Source organism: Amblyraja radiata, chromosome 11 (assembly GCF_010909765.2).
Source record: "Amblyraja radiata isolate CabotCenter1 chromosome 11, sAmbRad1.1.pri, whole genome shotgun sequence".
Taxonomy (NCBI): domain Eukaryota; kingdom Metazoa; phylum Chordata; class Chondrichthyes; order Rajiformes; family Rajidae; genus Amblyraja; species Amblyraja radiata.
In genome coordinates this window covers 43,927,473-43,951,966 of record NC_045966.1, presented here as the reverse complement: position 1 = coordinate 43,951,966, position 24,494 = coordinate 43,927,473, and the positions used below count along the sequence as shown (strand labels likewise).

At 46.0% G+C, this 24,494-nt stretch overlaps 1 protein-coding gene across 4 annotated transcripts in view; it reads left to right on the top strand.

Annotated features, from left to right (window-relative positions):
* Positions 1-24,494, top strand: part of pcdh1 (protocadherin 1) — a 349,600-nt gene that overhangs the window by 187,961 nt on the left and 137,145 nt on the right. The gene's annotated exons all lie outside the window — the stretch shown is intronic.

The following is a 24,494-nucleotide window of genomic DNA, read 5'->3' as shown; positions in this document are numbered from 1 at the left end:
TTTTCCTCCCACATTCCAAAGATGTACACGTTTGTAGGTAATTGGCTTCTGTAAATTTGTAAATTGTCCCTGGTGTGTAGGATAGGCTAGCGTATTAGGTAGTCGCTGGTCTGTGCGAACTCGGTGGGCTGAAGGGCCTGTTTCTGCACAGTATCACCAAATTATAAAGAGTAACCCTTTTTCACAACCAGAACCTCACTTATCCACGTTCTCCAGAGATTATGCCTGAACCGCCGAGTTACTCCGGCAATTTGTGTACTTTTCTCTAAACCTTTTCTCTAAACCCTGTCCATGCACCTGTCCAAATGTCTTTTAAATGTTATTAGTGTACCTGCCTCAACTACCTCCTCTGGCAGCTCGTTCCATATACCCCCTGTGAAAAGGTTGCCCCTCAGGTGGAGTAACTCAGAACTTCTTGACCTGAAATGTCACCTATTCCTTTTCTCCAGAGATGCTGTCTGACCAGCTGAGTTACTCCAGCTATTTGTGTTTTAAACCAGCATCTGCATTTCCTTCCTACACGCTATCCATGTACCTTTGCCTTCTGATCTCAGGCACATACGTGGTGGGGAAATGTTCGAACCATCCAGTCTATCTTTGCCTCTCACTATTTTGTATTCCTCTATCAGCTCCCCTTTCTACCACTTCTGTTTGAGGGAAATCAAATCCAGCCCACACAAGTCTTTCCCTATAACTGCAACATTCCAATCCAGACAACACCTGGTGAAAACATCCAGTGAAAGATTAAAACATGAAATGCTATTTGAAGGTTTCCATTAAACATTCACTCCTCTTGCCTGAGGTTACATAACAGATTCCAGCAGCAATATTGCAATTCAATCTTTAAGCGTTGTTTCGGCATGTTGAGAACATTCCAACAATGCACTGATTGTTAATGTTCAACAGCTTATTTCAGTCCTTGCGCAAGGTGGAAGGACGAGGGGAATCTCATTGAAACTTTCCGAGTAGTGAAAAGGCCTGGATAGAGTGGATGTGGAGAGGATGTTTCCACTAGTGGGAGAGTCTAGGACCAGAGGGCACAGCCTCAGACTAAAAGGACGTACCTTTAGAAAGGAGATGGGGAGGAATTTCTTTAGAATTTCTGTGGAATTCATTGCCACAGACGGCTGTGGAGACCAAGTCATTGGGTATTCTCATAGCAGAGATAGGTTCTTGATTTGTAAGGACATCAAAGGTTATCGGGTGAAGGCAGGAGAATGGGGTTGAGGGGGAAACATAGGTGTGCCATGATTAAGTGGCGGTGTAATCTCGATGGACTGAATGGCATAAATCTGCTCCCAAGACTTATGAACTTGGTAAGGCAACTGTGTTTTAGCCATGGGTGAAGAATTGGAAGGTTTAGGTTTATCATTGTCACACTTGCTGTGAAAAGCTTGGTTTTGCATGTGTTCCCACAGAACTGATATGCCACACATAGGTACAATCAGATTAAACTCAACTACAATAGATAAAGCAAAGGGGAAGATATAGTGAGCAGAATACAGTTCTCAGCATTGTAGCGCATCAGTGCTTTAGATAAAATCCAACGGGTGGAGGGGAATTGCATTGCAGACTTGATGGGCTGAAGGGCTTGTTTCCATGCTGTATTTCGAAAAACAAATACTAAAATAAACTTCATGAAGGTACCTTGGGTTGTGGGGGGGGATGTGCGGGTCGGGGGGGTGTGTGGGGGAGGTTGGCTTGTGGGAGGGAAGGGGGGTTGTGTGGGAGAGGGGGGGTTGTGGGGAGGAGGGGGGTTGCGGGGAGAGGGGTGTGTTAGCGGCAGGGTTAGGGGGAGGGGTGTGTGGGCGGGGGGGTGTGGCGTTGTGGGGGAGTTCAGTTGTGGGGGTGCGTGGGTGGGGTTTTTTTTTGGGGGGGGAGGGGGTGTGTGGGCAGGGAGGGGTTGTGGGGGGGAGGGGTGTGTGGGAGGGAGATGTGTGGGCAGAGGGGTTGTGGGGGGGTGAGAGGTGTGTGTGGGGGTGTATGTGTGGGCAGGGGGGTTTTGGGAGAGAGGGGTGTGTGGGCGGAGGGTCTGTGGGAGGGTGTGTGTGGGTAGGGGAGGGTTGTGAGGGGTGTGTGGAAGGGAAGGGTGTGGGAGGGGGGTTGGGTTGTGGGGGGTGGGAGTGGTGGGGGAGGGGTGTGGGGCAGGGGGGTGTGGGGGTGGGGGTGGGGTGGGTAGGGGGGGAGAGACGGGAAAGAGCCATGGGGGAGTGTGAGGTATTACAGGGGAGGGGGCAGGAGCCAGCTAGGGGGACCAGAGGGGAAGTTGTTGGGGGTGCGAAGGGGACTCACAACGGGTGCTGGTCCCTTCACTGCGCGCTTCGCCGGTCATTCTCCTCCGCACAGCTCGTGGACTCACTCAGCATGGCTTGCTGACTCAACTCAGCCCCGCCTCCGGGGTTTTATTGTCCTCACCCCGCCCGGTGATTACCAGCAGGTGCCGGAAGGGGCGTTACTTTCATGGTGACTGACAGGCGAGAAGACCAATATGCTGATCTCACAATTTTTTAAACCTTCATACCTTTTGTAATATTCCACCGATCAGAACAAAACCTGGTCTGCTTGGAGCAGAGGAGAACGGTGAATACGGTGGGGGAAATCCTAGCGGTTTTGGGTACCGTTTTTGCACAAATGTAAAAAAAACACAAACCGGAAGAGGACAAGATGAGAGTTTTAGTAATAGTATAGATAAATCACTCGTAATAGTATAGATAAATCACTGCATCTGGAGTCATAGAGTTGTACAGAATGGAAACAGGCCCTTTGGCCCAACTTGTGATCATGGCTGATCGTCCCCTATCAATAACCCGTGCCTGCCTGCTCCCCATATCCCTTGACTCCACTAGCCCCTAGAGGTCTATCTAACTCTCTCTTAAACCCATCCAGTGATTTGGCCTCCACTGCCCTCTGTGGCAGGGAATTCCATAAATTCACAATTCTCTGGGTGAAAACGTTTTTTCTCACCTCAGTCTTAAATGACCTCCCCTTTATTCTAAGACTGTGGCCCCTAGTTTTTATTTTTCTGTGGAAAGCCATGTTGTTGGTAGTACTTGCCTCAACTACCTCCTCCGGTGGCTCGTTCCTTACACACACTACCCTTTGTGTAAAAAAGCTGCCCCTCAGGTTCCTATTAGATCTTTCCGTTCTCACCTTAAACTTATGTCCTCTGGTTCTTGATTCCCCTACTCTGGGTAAACGACTCTGTACATTCACCCTATCTATTCCCCTCCCTCATTGACTCTGAAATAAAATGGAACGAAGCACAATGCAGGTTTAACTCAATGCCTTATGTTTGACCATTCCATGCTGTATATCTAAAACTAAAACTATAATTAAATACTGACTTGTACTATAGGTTCAGCTTTTGGTAAACAGATTTTCCACCAAAGTTTTGACATGAGGCAAAAAAAGCTTTTAAAACGTTTCCCCTCGGGTTCCTATTAAATCGTCCACTCTCACCATAAACCTATGTCTTTAGACTTTAGATTTTAGAGGCGACTTACCGAGACAGTACACGAGCACTATTCTACTCACTGGGGACAATTTACAATTTAAAGAAGCTAATTAACCTAGAAACCTGTACCTGTTTGGAGTGTAGGAAGAAACCGGAGCACCCGGAAAAACCCCACTCGCTCACAGGGAAAACGCACAAACTTCATACAGACAGCATACTTAAGTCAGAATCGAACACGGGTCTCTGACGCTGTGAGGCAGCAACTCTGCCGTTGCGGCACTGTGGCGCCCAATGTCAACTGGTTCTTGATACCCTTACCCTGGGTAAAAGACTGTGTGTTCACCCTTTCTATTCCTATGTGCCAAGTTTACGGCATTATGTTTGGCACAGACATTGTAGGCCGAAGGGCCTATTCTAGTGCTGTACCATTCTACATTGCATGTTCACTCCTCCAATTCTGTTCTTGGTTCAAGGAAGCATCTTGACTGTGAACTTCATCCCCTCTCTAGATCACCCTGGAACTGAACAAATCTGGAAAGATTAGTGTTAAACTGGGTGCTGACTTTTATTGACCATATTACTTAGCAACAGTTACTTTCTTAAACATGCCAAGACTTAATTCTCTCATACCTCTTGACAAACCTTCAAAAAGCATGATTTTGGCATAACATGAACTTTTATAGATTTCATAGCTATTTTAGTATGTATAATTTAGTTTACTTTATTGCCACGTGGAAACGCTTTTTTGTTGTGTTCTATCCAGTCAGGGTGAAGACAATACATGATTGTAATTGAGTCATCCACAGTGTACGGATACATGATAAAGGGAACACAGTGCAAGATAAAGTTTAGAAGATTCTGATTAAAGATAGTCCAATGGTCTCCACTGAGGTAGATGGTAGCTCAGAACCACTCGAGTAAGTCAATGGAGTAAATCAATACCAAAAACCTACGGTTGCAGAAGCAACTTGTACAAGGATTTAGCTGCGGCTACTCCTGAACATGCAAATACACACTGGAATTTGGCAAAGGACCTTGATGGAGATGCCAAGGTCTTGTGGATCGGTCTGCTGGATGCACGGGCCTATGTTAGGATGAGGAACAATCATGTCCAGACATCTGATGGCCTGTGTAAACATTGTGAAATAATAATTTCACTCCTCTTTGAGGAATGCAGTGAAGCAACATGGTTCCTGCAGCCCTCAACAGTTTCATACAACCAAAGCAGAGTGATACATTTACGATTTCAACACTTTAGTTTGGAGATTCAGCACGGAAACAGGCCCACCGAGACCACGTCGACCAGCGATTCCCATGCACTAACACTATCCTACACACACGGGACAATTTATAGTTTTACTGAAGCCACTTAACCTACAAACCTGTACATCTTTAGATGGTTGGAGGGAACCGGAGCACCCGGAAAAAACCCACGCAGGTCACGTACAAACTCAATACAGACAGCACCCGTAGTCAGGATCAAACCTAGTCTTCAACGCTGTTATTCCATTTACTTCACTACTGTGAACTGTATGCCTCCAATGGCAAACTTTTAAAATCAAAATTTAGAATAGTTTTCCGTGAATAGAACTATAAATTACTAGTGGGCATAGCTTTAAGGTGAGAGGTGCAAAGTTTGAAGGAGAAGTGCACGCTGTTTTTTTTTATAATGAGGGTGGTGGGTGCCTGGAATGCACTGCCAAGGGTGGTGGTTGATGCAGATAGGATAGTGGCATTTAAGAGGCTTTTGTATAGGCACATGGATATGGAGGGACACAAAGTGCTGGAGTAACCCAGCAGGTCAGGCACTATCTCTGGAGAAAAAGGATGGGTGATGTTTCCATTTGGGACACTTCTTCAGAGTTATGTCTATCTTTGGTATCCAGCCACATCTGCAGTTCTTTGTTTCTACATTCTGAATATGGAGGAATATGGATTATGTGCAGGTAGATATGTGATGGGCCTGGCAATCATGTTCATCACACACATTGTGGGCCGATGGGCCTCTTCTGGTGCTGTACTGTTTGTTCTATGGTCTATGTTCTAAACTCAGATTAATAAACTGGCAATAGACATTAAATGCTGGAGTAACTCGTGGGTTAGGCACAAAGTAATTCTCTATGTGAAAGATAGACACAAAATGCGGGAATAACTCAGCATCCCTGGAGAACATGGATAGACGGTGTTTCAGGTTGGAACTTTCTTCAGATTAGGTATAGATATAGACGTGGATGTGGTACAGGGGGATCCCAGCTGAGATCTTAAAGGAAGGTGGACCGGAGCTCCTGTACCACATCCACGCCCCACTCCTCAAGGTCTGGGAAAAAGAGGAACTTCCCTTGGAACTCAGGGATGCTCTAATAGTGACCATTTTTAAGAAGGGGGACAAGGCTGAATGTGGAAACTACAGGGGCATCTTGCTCCTGTCAACAACAGACAAAGTCCTTGCTCGTGTCCTCGCAAACCGACTTCTACCACTGTCTGCGGAGGCACTCCAGCGTCACAGCACACTCTGCAGAAGACCTCCAGGGCATCCTGAATGTCTTTGCCAAGGCATACAGAGCCATGGGCCTAGCCTTAAATATCAAGAAGATCCAGGTCCTACATCAACCTCCACCCAACCAGCCATCTGCCCAGCCCACTATAAGAGTGGACGACACCACTCTTGAAAACGTTGACCACTTCCCCTACCTTGGCAGCATTCTTTCCTCAAAAGCTGACATCGACTCTGAGGTCAACCATCGCCTGAGTTGTGCCAGCGGAGCCTACACCAGACTCAGGAAAAGAGTCTTTGAAGACTGAGACCTAAAGGCACAAATAAAACTGCTGGTCTACAGAGCCGTTGTCCTCTCCACCCTGTTGTATGGAACCGAGTCATAGACCACCTACAGCAGGCACCTGATAGCCTGGAACATCAAAGTCCTTACGAAAGATTCTGAGGATCAGCTGGGAGGACAAATGCATCAACATCAGCATTTTGGAGGAAGCCAACATGATCAGCATCACCACCACAATAATGCAGCACAAACTTAGACATGTCATCCGCATGTCCAACACTCATCTCCCTAAACAAACCCTGTACTCTCAATTGAAGGAAGGTCGGCAAGCCCCCTGTGGGCCAAATAAACGCTTCAAGGGCAACATCAAGAACAGTCTGAAGAAATTCCACATCACATCGAGCAACTGGGAGCACATTGCAATGGACAGGGGCTCCTGGATGAAATCCATGCAGGAAGGAGCTGCACTTTACAAATGGAACTCACAGAGACAAAGCAACAGCACCGTACGGAGAGGGAGAAGGGGGCTCGACGACTACCAACTACCGCCAGTCTCCACTGCCCACGTTGCGCCAAGGTGTGTGGATCGCGGATCGGCCTCTACAGACATCTGCAGACCCACAAGTAGACGACCCTATGGATAGGAGAGGACAGTCATACTCGTTTCGAGTGACCGCCGATAATGATGATGAGATATAGACAGTTCTGTGTGTGTGTGTGTGTGTGTACATTTGCTAATAATGGAATAAGTGGCTTCCTTTTTTAAGCATCCTTTTGACTTCCCAACGTGTTATGCAATCAATGAAGCCCTTTAAACATATTGAATTGCAATGAAAGGTCATCGACATGAAAGGTTAACTTTGATTCCTTGAATTCGTTGCCTGACCTGCTGAGTATTGCAAAAACATTCTGGTTCTTATTTCAGATTTCCAGTATCCGCAATTTAGTTTGGTTTTCTGTTTATTTTTAAATTGTGGTCACTGGTAATTTAAGAAAAATGCACAGAGATCTATTTGTGCAAGGGAAACAGCGATAAAGGGGCGGCACAGGGTGGCGCAGCGGTAACGTTGCTGTCTTACAGTGCTTGCAGCACCGGAGACTCTGACTACGAGTGCTGTCTGTACGGAGTTTGTACGTTCTCCCCTTAACCTCCGTGGGGTTCAGCCTGAGAACCCTGAGAGGCCTGAGAGGCCAGGGACAGAGAACCCGTGTAGTAAGGAGCTGCAGATGCTGGTTTAACACAAATTGCTCGTATAACTCAGCGGGTCAGGCAGCATCTCTGGAGAAAAGAATAGGTGATATTTTGGGTTGAGACCCGTCTTCAGACTGAGACTCAGGGGAGAGGCAAACTAGGCACTAAGTTCTCCTCCTCTCTCCCCTACTTTGAAGAAGTTTTTCTCCTCTCTCCGCTAGTTTCCCTCTCCCCTTGCCTCTCAGTCTGAAGAAGGATCTCGATCCGAATCATCACCTATTCCTTTTCTCCTGAGATGCTGCTTGACCCGCTATGTTACTCCAGCATTTTGAGTCTACCTTCAAGTTACTCCAGCATTTTGAGTCTACCTTCAAGTTACTCCAGTATTTTGTGGCTACCTTGTGCAGTTCCTTCTTATACAAAGAGAAGGGGATTAGTTAAACAAAAATCAATCCCACAGATGAGAGGAGAGGACAGCGAGGTTACGCAGATAATGAAGGTTCAGGCAAGGAAATGTTAATTTTAGACTGAATCCAGCCATGGAATGGTTGTATTGACAGAGGCATTCAAGTATTCTCATGGCTGTGATGGGGGGTCACACCTTGGAAGATGTAAAATGGCAGGCAAACAGTGTGATTGAGGCCCAGCCATTAACCTCTTTAAAGGGGTCAGCTCCAAAAGACACCGCAAATGACAAAGACCCTTTCAACTTTGACAGAAACAAACAAACGGCTAACACTTGACAGCGATTCTGTTTCATCTTTATTAGTTGCATGAGGGGAGAGATTACATTGCCAAATGGAACAGTGTCTGCCTCTGGTTACTCATTGCACATCTGTCAAGCATTGAGGACAATTTGCCAGCATTAGGCTCACTGCACACCAGTGCCAAATTGCTGCTACTGTTTCGCATTAAGCCCGCACCATTGAATTGGGTCATTTGCCCCCAAATAGTCTGTGCAAACTCTATAATTTTGTTGTCAGAGACTGCCTTTTTTTATGCTATTCCTGCACATGTTGAAAATCTAAAATAAACACAAAAAATGCCGGAAATGGCTCAGTAGTTTATTTTACTTTGGTGTAGAAATACAGCACGGAGACAGGCCCTTCAGCCCACCAATTCCGCGCCGACCGGCAATCTCCGCACACTAATGCTATCCTACACACACCAGGGACAAGTTACAATTTTACCGAAGCCAATTAACCTACATATCTACATATCTACAGCGTGGAGGAAACCAGAGCACCCGGAGAAAACCCACATGGGTCACGGGGAGAACATGCAAACTCTGTACAGACAGCACCCATAGTCAGGATAGAACCCGGGTCTATGGTGCCATAAGGCAGCAACTCTACCACTGCGTCACCGTAGATCAGGCTGCATCTGCAGAAACGGATTAAAAGGATGAGGAGTTTCTTTAGCCAGAGGGAAGTGAATCTGTAGAATTTACTGCCACTGATGGCTGTGGAGACAAGTCATTGGGTATTTTTAAGGTGGAGGTTGATAGGTTCTTGATTAAGAAGGACATCAAAGGTTATGGGGAGAATGGGGTTGAGGGAGAAATTTAGATCAGCCATGCTCGAATGGCAGAATAGACGTGATGGGCTGAATGGTCTAATTCTGCTCCAAAGTCTTATGGAAACAGAGTTCATGTTTTAGATCGTAGGCTCTTCATCAGAACAGAAGCGGCCTGACCTGGTGAACATTTCCAGCATTTTGCCGCGTTTAATTTTTTTTTTAGATTTTGCTCTCCCATCAGGCAAGAGTGTGAAAATGCACACTTCCAGATTCAGGGACAGTTTCTTCCCAGCTGTTAACAAGCAACTGAACCATCCTTCCAACAACTCGAGAGTGGACCTGATCTATACTCTACCTCATTGAAGACCCTCAGACTAAATTTAATCAGACTTCACTGGACTCTTTCATTAAATATGATTCCCTTTGTCCTATATCTGCACACTGTGGGCAGCTTGATTGTAATGATGTATAGTCTTTTCACTGACTGGATAGCATGCAACAAAAAACAACAATAATAAACTAAACTAAACCAAACTAAACTAAACAAAACTAGACTAAGTAAAGTTACAGTGGGGATGATCGGGTAACTTTATTGATTGGACCTTACTGGATTTTTTCTTCCACCAAGCATTAATTCACAATATTCCCTTTACCATGTGTTTGTGCACTATAGGTGGCCCGATTGTAATCATGTGTTGTCTTTCCGTTGACTGGTTTGCACACACCAAAAGCTTTTCACTGTACCTCAGTACACGTGACAATAAACTGAACTCAAACTCAAACTCAACTTGTCTATGGATCAGGCTTGGTAGTAAATCACACTTCACATTTTGATTTGGATGTATGATTTATATGCAACTAACTAATCTCGACTCACTGCATTATAATGCTTTCACTTAGAGAAGGTTTTGTAAATTGCTTCAACATTGCTTCAAATAGACTCCTGAATAAATTAACTTTATTTCCTCTAGTATCTTGGGTTTGCATTACAACAGATTGTTTGCGATGAGCCTTGGTCCACAATCCCATCTCCATCCCTGACTGCAGACTTGGCAATAAATACTCCGTTAATCTTCATGCCAAACCTATCATGTATCTGCAGTATAGACGGACCACTGCTGTGCCTTTAAAGGATGGTAGTAGATAAAGCAATAACATTGTGTATAACTTTAACAGCGAAGTGGGATATTATTTTTAATCATTAGGCATAAACTTTAGAGATTCAGCTTGGAAACTGGCCCCTCGTCCCACCAAGTCTGCGCCAACCAGCGATCACCCCGTACACTAGCACTATTCTACACACGGGACAATTTACAATTTAACCCATCCCCTTGCACATTCAAATGTGAAATTAAATTTCCCAAGTGATATTAAAAAACTGGTATGAACGCAGTCGAAACACGTTTTAAAACAGATACTTATCTGAAAGCGCAATGCAGTTTAGTTTATTTCAGATTAGAGATGTAGTGTGAAAACAGGCTCTTCTGCCCACCAAGTCCACGCCGACTAACGATCACCCATACACTAGTTCTATACCCCACACTAGGTTCAATTTACAGATGCCAATTAACCCACAATAAAAAATCCAATTTTACTGAAGCCAATTCATCTACAAACCTGTACGTCTTTGCAGTGTGGGAGGAAACCGGAGCACCCAGACAACACCTATGCGGTCACGGGGATAATGTACGAACTCCATGCAGGCAGCACCCGTAGTCAGGATTGAACCCGGTTCTCCGGCGCTGTAAAGCAGCAACTCTACCGCTGCACCACCGTGTATGAGTTGTCATGATCAAAAATGCCATTGCCTTCTCGCTAGAATGTCCTGACTATATGAAAAGGAAAAAAATATGTTGGATTGCATGGAAAGGAGAGGATAAGTGGGATAGGTGGACAGCTGTGGGCAAGTAAAGGCACGATGGGCCGAATGGCCTTCCCATCAGCGAATGCTTCAATTGTCTTAACCAACCTTGCGTCCCGAAAGATAACCGCCTGCATTGCGGTTACAGGAAAGTTAAATTTGAAGCGTGGCAGATTGCATCTTAACAATTAAAAGTGAATCCATCAATGTTGTTTAGTAAAATGATTCATCAATTTCAATAGTGGCCCCTGCCAGGAATAACAAGGTGTGAACTTTGCAAATGTGATTTAAAGCTAGAAAGAGTGGCAGCTACTGGGGCTAAACCAATAAACAGCAGGTACTGGTATTTATTTACAGGTTTGCAGTTATTAAGTTCTGATTTCCCAAAGTAGAAAATGACTGCAGCTTATCTGTGGCATGGAAGTGGAGTTTTGAAGATTTTGTAGGATCCACTAAATCTCACGACCGAAAGTAAAGGAAAAGCGACACCAAGCTTTGCCAATCACCTTGTCGTTCGTTTAATAAAATCTCCCTCTGACCTCGCAGTTTGAAACTCAACTCTCGTCTCTCGACCCTCACGTGAGCTGCTCGTTACTAGGCAACGGGAACAAGCAGTACCTAAAATCCACGTGGGCATGAAGTCGCCACAGCGTGTTTTCCAAAGATTCTAGAGGAGCTTTGGTCTTTTCTATCCATGTTTGATCTGATCCTAGGAGAGAGTTGGCAGAATAAATACAGTTCTGAGAGGGATAGTTTAGTTTAGTTTAGTTTAGTTTAGAGATACAGCGCGGAAGCAGGCCCTTCGGCCCACCAAGCCTGTGCCGAGCACCGACCGCACACACACTAACGCTGTCCTACACATGCGAGGGACAATTTACAATTTTACCAAGCCAATTAGCCTACAAACCTGCACATCTTTAGAGTGTGGGAGGAAACCGGAGCACCCAGAGAAAACCCATGCAGATCACAGGGAAAACGAACAAACACCGTACAGACAGTACCCGTGGTCAGGATCGAACCCGGGTCTCTGGTGCTGTAAGGCAGCAACTCTACCACTGTGCCACTGTGCCGACATAGATATGGTAGAAAGTTGGAATATTTCTCCCAGGGTGGAAATGTCAAAAGCTTGAGGGCGCAGCTTTAAGATATAAGCGGTAAAGTTTAACGATGTGTGGGGCAGGTTTTGAGGTGGGGTTAGAAATGATAGTGGCATTTAAAAAGCTTTTGGATGGTGGTGGGTGATATCCCTTCCCTTGTTTGAGGCGTCTCCAACACACCCTGCCCCCCATCAATGTCCAGCAGCGGAAGGACCATAGACTGTGGTCCTGTCCCACAGAGCCTAGGAGTTGTCTGCACCGAGCTACAGTGTGTCCCTCAGCACAGGCTCCTGTAGTCTGGAGCGGGCCAGTCGGCAACAACCCATGAGACTGAAGAAGGGTCCCGACCCGAAACGTCACCCATTCTTTCTCTCCAGAGATGCAGCCTGATCGGTTGAGTTACTCCAGCACTTTGTGTCTATTCTCGCTCGAGGGATATCGGCCAGTAATGTTCTCCCTGTTCCATTGTCACGCACTCTCTGATCCCTGGGAGTGTTAAGGAGTTGCTGCTGTAGAGTGGTGTCACTTCAAAGGGCATCTACAGGCAGTTACTGGGATTTATGGACTCTGCAAATCTCTAGGATGCAGTCAGGTGAAGTGACCTGAACTCACTCACAACTCCAAAGGAATGTTACTTACTCAGAGCCGCAACTCCCCTGCTCCGGCATGTGACCACATCAGTCAAAGCCTTTGTGCACGGACAGGACTGCTTTGTTTAGGGGTGGCACAGTGGTGAAGCAGTAGTGTTGCTGCCTCACGACCAGGGTTCGATCCGAACTACGGGTGCTGTCTGTGCGGAGTTTGTACATTCACTCTGTGACCACGTGCACACAATGCATGATTGTACACATGTATAGTATTACATGACATTAGATAAAATGCATAAACAAGCTTTTCACTGTAGTTAGTTCATCAGTTAATTTAGTTTATTATTACATTTACCAAGGTACAGTGAAAACCTTTTTGTTGCATGCTATCCAGTCAGCGGAAAGACTATACATGATTACAATCGATCCGTCCACAGCGTACAGATATAGGATGAAGGGAATACTGTTTAGTGCAAGATAGATTCAAGTAAAGTCCGATTAAAGATAGTCCGAGGGTCTTCAATGAGGTTTAGTTTAGTTTGGTTTAGTTTATTGTCACGTGTACGCAGGTACAGTGAAAAACATGTTGCGTGCTAACTAGTCAGCGGAAAGACAACACACGATTACCTTCGAGCCTTTCACTAGATGGTATGTCATGATCGCTCTCCAGTTGGTGTTAGGATGGTTCAGTTGCCTGGTAACAGCTGGGAAGAAACTGTCCCTGAATCTGGAGTTGTGCAACTTCACACTTCTGTACCTCTTGCCTGAAGGGAGAGGGGAGAAGAGGGAGTGAGACTTGTCCTTATGCTGCTGGCCTTGTCGAGGCAGCATGAAGACAATAATAAACCTAAACCTTAAACCTTAAAGGGTTTTAAATGAACCCTTGAACTATCTTTAATCAGACTTTACTGGACTTTGCCTTGCATTAAACATTATTCCCTTTGCCCTGTATCAGTACACTGTGGACGGCTTGTATGTAATCACGTGCCGTCTTTCCACTGACTAATTAGCACGCAGCAAAAAGCTTTTCACTGTACCTCGGTACATGTGAGAATAAACAATAAACAGGGGAATCCCAAGACTGAATGGAAAATAAGCATTTAATGATGTGATTAAATTAGTTTAGTTTAGTTTAGTTGAGTTTAGTTTGAAGAAACAGCGTGGAAACACCGAGTCTATCCTAGTACACTAGTTCTATCCTATATGGTCGGGACAATTTACAGAAGCCAATTAACCGACAAACCTGTACGTCTTTGGAGTGTAGGGGGGAAACTGGAGCACCTGGAGAAAACATGTGCGGCCACAGGGGGAATGTACAAACTCCATACAGACAACACCCATAGTCAAGATTGAACCTGGGTCTCTGACAATTCTACTATTGTGCCACTGTGCTGCCCTAAACAGCCGCTGTAAAATAATTCCGTGCAATAGTTTAGCACATTTTATTTAATATTCGAAATCCTCACATCCCATTGACATTCATTGGCCTACGTGGCAAAAGCCATTAACTTTATAAAGGCAGGAAACTAAAATCCCAAGATACATCACAGAGGTCAAGTGCACAAAAATAGCAATTCATGCTGAATTTCCGCTGATTTATGTGGTATTTTTAAAATTATTTTTGTGGGGGATACAGCATAGAAACATGGTGAGTCCAGACACGACTTTTATGCTTTTTAGACTTTAGCGATATATGGTGCAAGCAGGCCTTTTTGCCGACCAGCGATCCCCACACACTAAAACCATCCTACATACGCAAGGGTCAATTTACAATTTTACCACAGCCAATTAATCTATAAACCTACATGTATTTGGAGTGTGGGACGAGACTGGAGCACCTGGAGAAAACTCACACAGTCACAGGGAGAACATACAAATTCTGTACAGACAGCACCCGTAGTCAGGATCGAACCCGGGTCTCTGGGGCTGTAAGGCAGCAACTCTCCCGCCATGCCACAGTTTATTGGAATTTTCCTGCATGTTGTTCAGCCTGCAGAGAAGCCAACCATTCTTCTTGAGAACATTGCCACGGAAACTTTCCCGGGGCAAATTGCCAACTTAATACATCCACCTCAGACAATGTGGCACTTCCTCACCTTTACCAAGAATGAAACATTGGCTTAGATTGTCCAGGCAAAACTCTAGCGTGGGATTCGAACCCGCAACCTTCTGATTCTAAGGCAAGAGCATCGCCAAGTGACCCATTGTCAGAGAGTCATAGAGGCATACAATGTGGAAACAGGCCCTTTGGCCCAACTTGCCAACACCGACCAACATGTCTTGTCTACACTAGTCCCACCTGCCTGTGTTTGGCTCACATCCCTCTATAACTGTCCTATCCATGTAACTACCCAATTATTTCTTAAATATTGCAGTAGTTCTTGCCTCAACTACCTCCTCTGACAGCTCATTCCATTCTGCCACTAACAATTGTGTGAAATCTTTACTCCTCAGATTCCTATTAAACCTTTCCACCTTCACCTTAAACCTATGTCCTCTAGTTCATGATTTCCTTACTCTGAGCAAGGGACTCTGTGCATCTACATGATCTATTCCTCTTACAGTTTTGTACACCTCTGTTAGATCCCTCATCCTCCTGCGCTCCAAGTCCCAGTTGGCTCAACCTCTCCCTTCAGACCCTGACAACATCCTCATAAATCTTCTCTGCAGCCTTTCCAACTTGACATCATCTTTCCTGTAACATGGTGCCCAGAACTAAACACAATATTCTAAATATGGCCTCACCAACGTCTTATATAACTGCAACATGACCTCGCAACTTCTATACTCGACGCTTTGACCGATGAAGTCAAAATGTCAACATGTCAAAAGCCTTTTTGACCACACTATTAACCTATGACGCCACCATCAAGGAACTATGTACCTGCACTCCCTAATCTCTCTGCTCTAGAACACTCCCCAGAGCCCTACCCTTCACTGTGTAAGTCCTGCCGATGTTAGACTCCCCAAGATGTAACACCTATCATTTCTCCCAATGAAATGTACATTTATGTCACAATTTAGGTTTGACTGAGCCTATGTTTATCATCACCTGTTACAGACAATCTCATCATGTCTGTTGAGTTTCTAATACAGAACCACCCAAGGGGATAATATGATATTGGAGTAATTTTACCCTGTGTTGGAATACGCTAATTACTGTTGTGACTAATTGTATATACATATACTTCTCTTTGAACACAGTGGTAATATCATAACCTGTCTTGGGGAACCTGGCTATTGTTTATGATTGTTATAAGGTGTGTTCTGTTATGAATGAAGTTAATACGATGCTTGTTTTAAAGACAAGTACATTTTTCAATGGATCCATGGGGCCACCAACAATTTTACACAAAGCATTAGATTCCACCAAAATGATCCATGGAGTCTGAAGCAGGGTCCGACCAGAAAAGTCACCCATTCTTTTTCTCCGAGGGCCTCCAATAAGGCTTGGTTTAGTTTATTGTCACGTGTACAGAGGTACAGTGAAAAACGATTGTTGCGTGCTAAATAGTCAGGGGAAAGACATTACATGATTATAATCGAGCCTTTCACCAGACGGTATGACAAGACCGCACACTAATTGGTTTTAGGATGGTTTAGTTGTCTGATAACAGCTGGAAAGAAACTGTCCCTGAATCTGGATGTATGTGTTTTCACACTTCTGCATCTCTTGCCTGATGGGAGAGGGGGGAGGAGGGAGTGACCGGAGTGAGAGTCGTCCTTGATTATTCTGGAGGTAGGTTTGTGTGATGGAGTAACTGAGTGGGTCAGGCAGCATCTGAGGAGGCATCAAATAAGCAACGTTTTGGGTCAGGACGCTTAGAACATAAAACAGTACAGCACAAGAACACACTCTGCGGCCCACATTGTCTCTGCCAAACATGATGCCAAGCCCATCTCTTGTCAACCTGCATATTGATTTGTCATTCAGACCTTTCGGTCTGAACGAAATGCTGTTGCCTGCAGCCATACATGTAATAATAACAAAACACAATAAACACAAATTAACATCCACCACAGTGAGTTCACCAAACACCTCCTCACTGTGATGGAGGCAAAAGTCTTAGAGTTACTGTCTCTTCCCTCCTCTTCTCCCTCTGCGCCGAGGCGATACCCCACCGGGCGATGGTATCAGTCCCGCGGTTCAAGCTCCGCGGCCCGGGGGTGGTCGAAGCTGCCCGCAGCTGTTGCAACGGGTGCTCCGGAAAACAGGCACCAGCCTGTGACCTGCGAGCTCCCGACATTGTCCTCCACTGGCCCGCGGCCGAGCCCCGGATCCAGGTCGCCGCCGCCAGAATGCCGCCTCAGCCGCCAGAGCACCGTCTCCGCCCCGCACCGGGCCGCCCACAAGGCAACGTCTCAGCCCCGCACCGGGCTGCCCCCACGGGAGCACCTTCCAGCCGGGAGCCGGTCCGCCCTCACCGGAGCGCCTTCCAGCCGGTAGCCGTGCCGCTCACACAGGAGTGTCTCAGCCCCGCACCGGGCTGCTCACACGGGAGCGCCTTCCAGCCGGTAGCCATGCCGCTCACACAGGAGTGTCTCAGCCCCGCACCGTCCGCCCTCACCGGAGCGCCGAGTCGTGCCGCTGCCCGGACGTCGCCACAGCTCGAAGACGGCCAGCCTCGCGTTGGTGAGTCCTGGCTGGCTCTACCTCCGGACCCTTGAGGTCGGTCGCAGGTTGGAGGCCGCCAGCTCCGCCATTAGGCCTCAGCGCAGACGGGGGAAGAGAAGGGGGATACGACAAAAAAGTCGCATTCCCCCGAAGGGAGAGACAGAAAGCTCTGTTTCACCCTCCCCCCACACACATAACACCACCTAATAACCAAAAAAATGACTAAACTAGACAAAAAAAAACAACACAAAAAGTAAAAACAGACAGACTGCAGGCGAGCCGCAGCTGTATCACAGCGCCGCCACTTCCGGAGTCTATTTCCGGATATATATTCCACTAATCTATATCCAGCTCTTCCATGCTTCCCCATGTGCCCATCCAACAATCTGTTAAATGCCACTACTGTATCTGCCTCCACCACCACCCTAAGCTGGAATTTCCAAACACCCACCATTCCCTGAGTGTTCAGAAAAACATGCCCTGCAGTAGAGCTGCTACCTCACAGTGCCAGAGACCCAGGTTAGATCCTGATCTTGGGTGTTATCTGCATGGAGTTTGTACATTCTCCTTGTGATTGTGTGGGTATTCTCCGGGTGCTCCTGGTTCATCCCACATCCCAAACTTGTGTAGGTTTGTAGGTTACTTGCCCTTTGTAAATCATCCCTGGTGTGTAGGGAGTGGATGAGAAAATTGGATAACATAGAACTAGTGTGAACGGGTGATCAATTGTCGGCATGGATTTGAGAGTGTTATATATTTAAGAGTTCATTGGTGGAACATTGATGTTGGATTGTGGATGAATCCTTTGGTTACTCAATGTTTTGTGTTCCATTTTAAACAGCATATCTAAGACCTTGTGACCTGAGGTGTTGTAAGAAAAACAGCTGCTGGAGTTGCTGCCTTACAGCGCCAGAGGCTTCAATCTGTACGTGGTTTTTACATTCTCTCCATGGTTTTACTCCGGGTGCTCCGGTTTCTCCCCACACTGTAAAGACGTACAGATTTGTAGGTTAATTGGCTTTGGTGAAAATTGTTAATTGCCCCTAGTGTGTGGGATAATGCTAGTGAATGGGGGTCACTGGTTGGCGTGGACTTGGTGGGCAATCAACAACCAACCATGTACATTCATCTCACATTCATCAACTATTTCATATTCTACTACGCAACTATATTACAGGACAGCACAGAGGCTCAGCTGGTAGAGCAGCTGCCCCACAGCACCAGAGACCCAGGTTCAATCCTGACCTCGGGTGCTGTCTGTACGGAATTTACACGTTCTCCCCGTGATAAAGTGGGTTTCCTCCCACATCCTAAAGGCACATGGGTTTGTAGGTTAATTGGCTAAAAGTCCCCCTAGCGGGTAAGGAGTGGTTGAGAAAGTGGGATAACATAGAACTACTGTGAATGTGTGATAGACACAAAGGATGGGTGACGTTTTGGGTCGGAACCCTTCTTCCCGACGCAAAACAGCACCCATGCTTGTTCTCCAGAGATACTGCCTGAACCACTATTACTCCAGCATTTTGAGTCTATTTTTAGTATAACCAAAATCTGCAGTTCTTAGTTTCTACATAGTATGAACAGGTGATTGATGCTTGGTGTGGACTCGGTGGGCCGAAGGGCCTGTTTCCATGCTGTACCTCTCCAGTTCACATTGGCTGATTACCACTCCAATCTGCACCTATTTTGGATGTGGGAAGAAATAGTAAGATTAAACGAGAACTTACCAGTTTGAAGTTTGATCTTTATTTTATGAGGAGTAACGTTGAGGGATTACGTGAAGACCCCGTCCAGTACGCATGCGTGTCAATCTTCAAAGCAGCGGTGTGAAATCACAGAAAACAGTTGTTGAACTGAACATAGTAAGATAAGAGAACCACAATACCAGTTGAACTTTATGATAGAGGGCTGGGAGTGGAGGGCACGTAATCCCTCAACGTTACTCCTCATAAAATAAAGATCAAACTTCAAACTGGTAAGTTCTCGTTTAATCTTACTATTTTACTTCGGAGTCACGTGAGTGACTACGTGAAGATTTTAAAGCTCTGTGATTTCATGCCGTGGAACCGTGTCCAGGCGTCATACACTGCATCAATAGGCCAATGATGAGTGAACATTAAGAATGCATTCAGACATGACATAGATATAGACATGTTGATGCTATTAATGAATAATAGTGGCAATAGTAACCTCCCTCAACCTGGAGGAAGTATGAACCATACCTAACATAGAGTTGGCAAATCCCCCTGATCTGGCAATAGGTTTAATCTGAATATTTGGACAGATCAATAGTTTGACCATCCCGCAACCGCTAGGATGTGGTCCATCCCTGCTGCTGAGGTATAACGGTCCTGGTGGAGTGAGACTCAATGTCAATGTACACTCCTGTATATGCCAGACCCATATAACCATCTGGAGAAGGTTCGTAGTGATTCCTTCTAACAAGATTTTATGTAACTAATAATATTGCTGTCAGTCTATAAGGCTCTTAGGAACCTTGACATACTGGTGTAAATGCGTGATCACACGCAACCCATGGTCCATGGGATATGCAACTCTAGTTTGGTCTTGTGTCCCTGTCTAATCTGCTTGATTAATCATAAACAAAACATGTTATTATAGCCCGCAGATATGATCATCCTATCCAGTGTTTCAATGACTGGACCCATAGCACTGTACTCAGTGCCATGGTGTAATCACTAGTATGTGAGTATGACCATGGACAGGGATGTTGCTGGTGCCCATCAGTGAAGTGACGTAGTACAATGTTAACAACCCATATCTCTGCGTCCCTAAGCCTGGGAGGTTTTAAGCTGACAATACCTTAATTCTCTGGATATCAGAGGGTGAGACCGGACAGAGTGGTTTATGTACTCATCAGCCAAATGATTAGGGGGTACTTAAGGCACAGTAATGGAATAGTAACAATGTTATAATCCCATAAAACTGAATTTTAATGTGTCAGTCATCAGTTAAACGTAAGGAAGCATAAACAATGCTTCCCATCTCCGATGCAGATTGCTGCTATTTGGTGCTATCCCTGCAATCTGTAGTGAGCACTCTTAACGCTTATGGTTTGACAACCCGAGCCGCAGAAACGATCTCTCAGAGTCTGTAAGTCTATGATTGATTATATCATGCAGAGGATGGTTTCAACATCACAACTAAACCAGCATCTTTTTATCCGGAATTAACCATGTAAGGTTTTATGTTCATTCTTCGCCTCAGCATGAGCCATAGGTATATAACCCAGGCAGGCACTATGAAAACCCGGAAGCGGGAATCTTGCTGAATTTTGCAAGACCCGTCTATTGAGGCCAAATGGAGGAAGACATAAAAGAACATTCCTCCCTAGTGTAGCGAGAATGCACCCTTCGCCACTGTATGCCTCGTTCCCTGTTGATTGAAACTGGATGCAAGCAACTCAATAGTTAGTGTTCTATCAATCCACATTGTCATTAAATGCTTTGTGATCACACATTCATTCTGTGTTGTCATTCATTTTGCATAATAATACACCAGTGCTAAATGCGGTTTGGTAAAACTATCACCGGATACTTTGATTTGATTGTACCTTTGTGATTAACATTTACCACCACCAAAGTGTATCACCTTGGACTTGTGCATGCCGTATATGCATATCCACACACCCTTTAATGCACAGAATGCACCTGGTATCCATTGGCAGTAGATACCATGACTGAACACTTGATAACTCATGCTAATCCCATCTGCCTCCGTAACTAGAGATGGTATTAGTAAATTACCCATCTTTGGGCAATAGCATCAGTTTGGAAATGACTGAAGATTTACGGATAAGAGGTTTTAGTGGAGCAAAGCTGTCCATCATTGTGACTTTGATTGTTTCAGCTGAAAATAGCAGAGGTCTAATTTTTTGTCTCAGAACTGATCCCAGACCAATAAATGGATGATTGTATCCCAACAATCAATAGTTTCAGTTGGTATCAACTTAATTTAAATTTAAGTTTAACTGGACGGGTGAGAACCAATTCCTCAAATATAGCTATGTGGCTGATAAGGCTAATTTAGTAAAATACAGTATGTTCAATATCATCCAGATTGGCCATGCTACTTATTTGTTAGCTCTGTGCAGCCGAAGCACTGATACTAGTGATTTGGTAAATAATCTGGAAACTGGAGTTAGCCCATTTTGCAACGCTGCTGAGTGTATCGTTACCTCATCCAGTTAAATTTCAAATATCTTCAACCCTGTGAGCGGAAACGATCACATGGAAGTTATTCAGAAAAGTCTATACTGCACATGCGGGTTGAGGCTGTTGACAATGATCAGTCCACATCCCATTCTTGTGAGCCTTGTCTTGAAAGGCAACTCCAACCATACCTGTGTGCAGTATAAACTAATCTTATGTTATCCCAAACCAGTGTAAATATTCAAACCAGTTTAATATTACCAACTTGTATCCGTGACAGGAGACATCATCGCTGAGGTTCCATACCTTTATCGAATGGGAGGACATACGCAGCCCGACCTAGGAGCTGCCTCTAACATGTGTGCATGATTTTACACCTGCTCCTGGGAGGTAGAGGAGCTCGAGTACGAGGTTGGCGCATCTTCCAGGAAGGCCGTTCTGGGCTGTGGCCTAAAAAGACCTTTGTCCTAGTTGTACGGCCTTCAAGCTTTCACCAGTTTCATCGTGGTTTGCTGGTGGGTGCGTAGGGGTGCTGCCGTCGAAGACGTGAGGCCATGCGTGATGAAGTGGCCTTCCTGAACCCGACGGCCACTCGTCGAGCTCCTGCTGCTGGTAGTGTTGTTCCTTCACCCCCTGCACACTTGTTGTATCTTCAGCCAAAGTCAGAGTCAGAGTCAGCCCAGAAGTGACTCCTAATGCTCCCCTCTGTCGAGGGAGATGCATTATGCAGCCCTCAATAAGGTGCTGCCATGGGCATCCCAGGACCCCCTGGTGACTAGGCTCCATATACCGGAGCATGTCACATTGGAGATTCTGCTCCATCAACCGCTCCATGCGGGATATGCGATCACATTTGCTCCCGCCGGCGGTGAGTCCTCCGCAGTCAGTCTGGATGTGGTCCATTCCTGTAACATATTCTCGTAAAATGGCAGAAAATGATCTTCGAGTAAGGAATTTACCTGCATGTCTTTTTAAAACCTTCTGCACGCTCCTCCCGAGCCTGGTCTCATGGTCATGGATGGTACAGCTGGGGTTCCTCTGTGGTCCTTGTAGAAACACTTCCATTGCGGGTTATTTCTCCCCTGAGCTTTTTCTCTGCTGTCTCCACGGTGTTCTCCAGTTGGGGCTTTCTTTCCCCCCCCCCCCCGATCTGGGTATCCCCGCAGTAACTGCAGCCGGGATATCCCTGCATTCCCTATCAAAGGGATAGCCGCGATTTACAAAGTCGGGGGGGGGGGGTATTCTGCTTCGGGGGGGGGGGGGGGGGTATATGAAGCCGCTGGTTTGATTGCCAGCGGCACAGTACTTACTGCCGTCCGCTCCTCGCATCCCGCAGTCTACGGAGCGGGTTCTCAGGTCGCTCTCCGTATTCCACGGTCTCCGAAGCAGCTGTCCAGATGCCCCCGGCACCAATATGAAGCCGCTGGCACCACCGACCAGCGGCTCGAAGGTGAATCCACTGCCGTCCGCTCCCCGCTTCCCGCGGTCTCCCGAGCGGGTTCTCCACCAATATGAAGCCGCTGGTTCTATTGCCAGCGGCTCAAAGGTGAATCCACCGCCGCTAGCTACCCGCATTCCGTGGTTCCGAGCGCCTAGGTCCGTGGGCGGGATTCCCCGTGACCGGGGTTCCCTGAAGTTCGAGACTGGGGTTTCCCCTCCGTCCCGACTTTGCCCCGGACTTTTAGCAGAACCTCTAAGTAGAGGTTCCTGCAAGAAGATTTAACCTGAAAGTTTAAAAAAAAAACTTACCTCAGGTCTGTTGCTGCCAGGAGAATCATGTTCACCCTGCCAGTCGTCACGCAATGTGATAGACGAAATGACACGCATGCGTACTGGACGGGGTCTTCACGTAGTCACTCACGTGACTCTGAAGTAAAATAGGAATAACTGGATGAAACACAAGAGTCCATGCCGACCAGCAATCACCCCGTATATTAACCTACACACGCACTAGGGCCAATTTTACAATTTACCAAAGCCAATTAACCTAAAAATCTGTACGTCTTTGGAGTGTGGGAGGAAACTGGAGCAGTCAGAGAAAACCCACGCGGTCACAGGGAGAACAAACAAACTCCTTACAGACAGCACCCGTGGTCAGATTGAACCCGGGTCTCTGGCGCTATAAGGCAGCAACTCTACCATGCGCCACTGGGCTGACCTAAATCACAGGGCCAAAGGGGTTGTTTCCTGTCAGTATCCATCTATGACTCTATGACAAATCGGTGATTGATCGGTAGGGTACAGTGTGCAATTGTGCCAGATGTAAATGAGTCACACGGTAAAGTGTTCATCACCACATTACAAGACCGGGTGTGGTTGGACCTGAATGACTCAGAGGATGTTGCCTGAAGTGGGGAGCTTAAACCAAGAGGGAACTACAGATACTTTTGTCTCCACAGATATCTCTTGACCTGCTTGATGTTCTTCCAGTGTTCTGTTTCTTGTTCCTGATTGCAGTCTTTTTTGTGTTCTGAAGATAGACACAAAGTGCTGGAGTAAGTCAGCGAGTCATGCAGAATCTCTAGAGAAAAATTGATGGGTAACGTTTTGGGTCAGAGCCGTTTCTTCAGGCCTGAAACGTCAACCATCCTTTATTCTCCCGAGATGCGGCCTGACCCGCTGAGTTAATCCAGCACTTCATGTCTATCTTCAGTAGAAGCCAGCATAGAAACATAGAAAATAGGTGCAGGAGTAGGCCATTTGGCCCTTCAAGCCTGCACCGCCATTCAATATGATCATGGCTGATCATCCAACTCAGTATCCTGTACCTGCCTTCTCTCCATACCTCCTGATCCCTTTAGCCACAAGGGCCACATCTAACTCCCTCTTAAATATAGCCAATGAACTGGCCTCAACTACCTTCTGTGGCGGAGAATTCCATCTGCAGTTCCCTTCTGCACTTTTTTGTGCTCTGCCTGGTTTATTGCGGGAAGGATCCATGAAAAGAATGCTTCTCCTTTGCAGTAGAGAGGATTAGTTTTAATTAATTCAGTTTTGAGATTCATAAAACTTTTTCAACGTGCTGTTGCCTGAGCTTGTGTTGACTTCTTGAATAGATGCCAACAAAGGCACTGTCATGTTGTGCATGGAACAGCACCGTACAATGATGTAGTTTAATGCGCTTACTATTCTAGTTTTGAATTTGAGACTCCCACAACTGTGCTGACTCCTTCCTCTCGTCAGAAATTATTTGTAACAGTCGTACCAATGCCTTTGGTGAT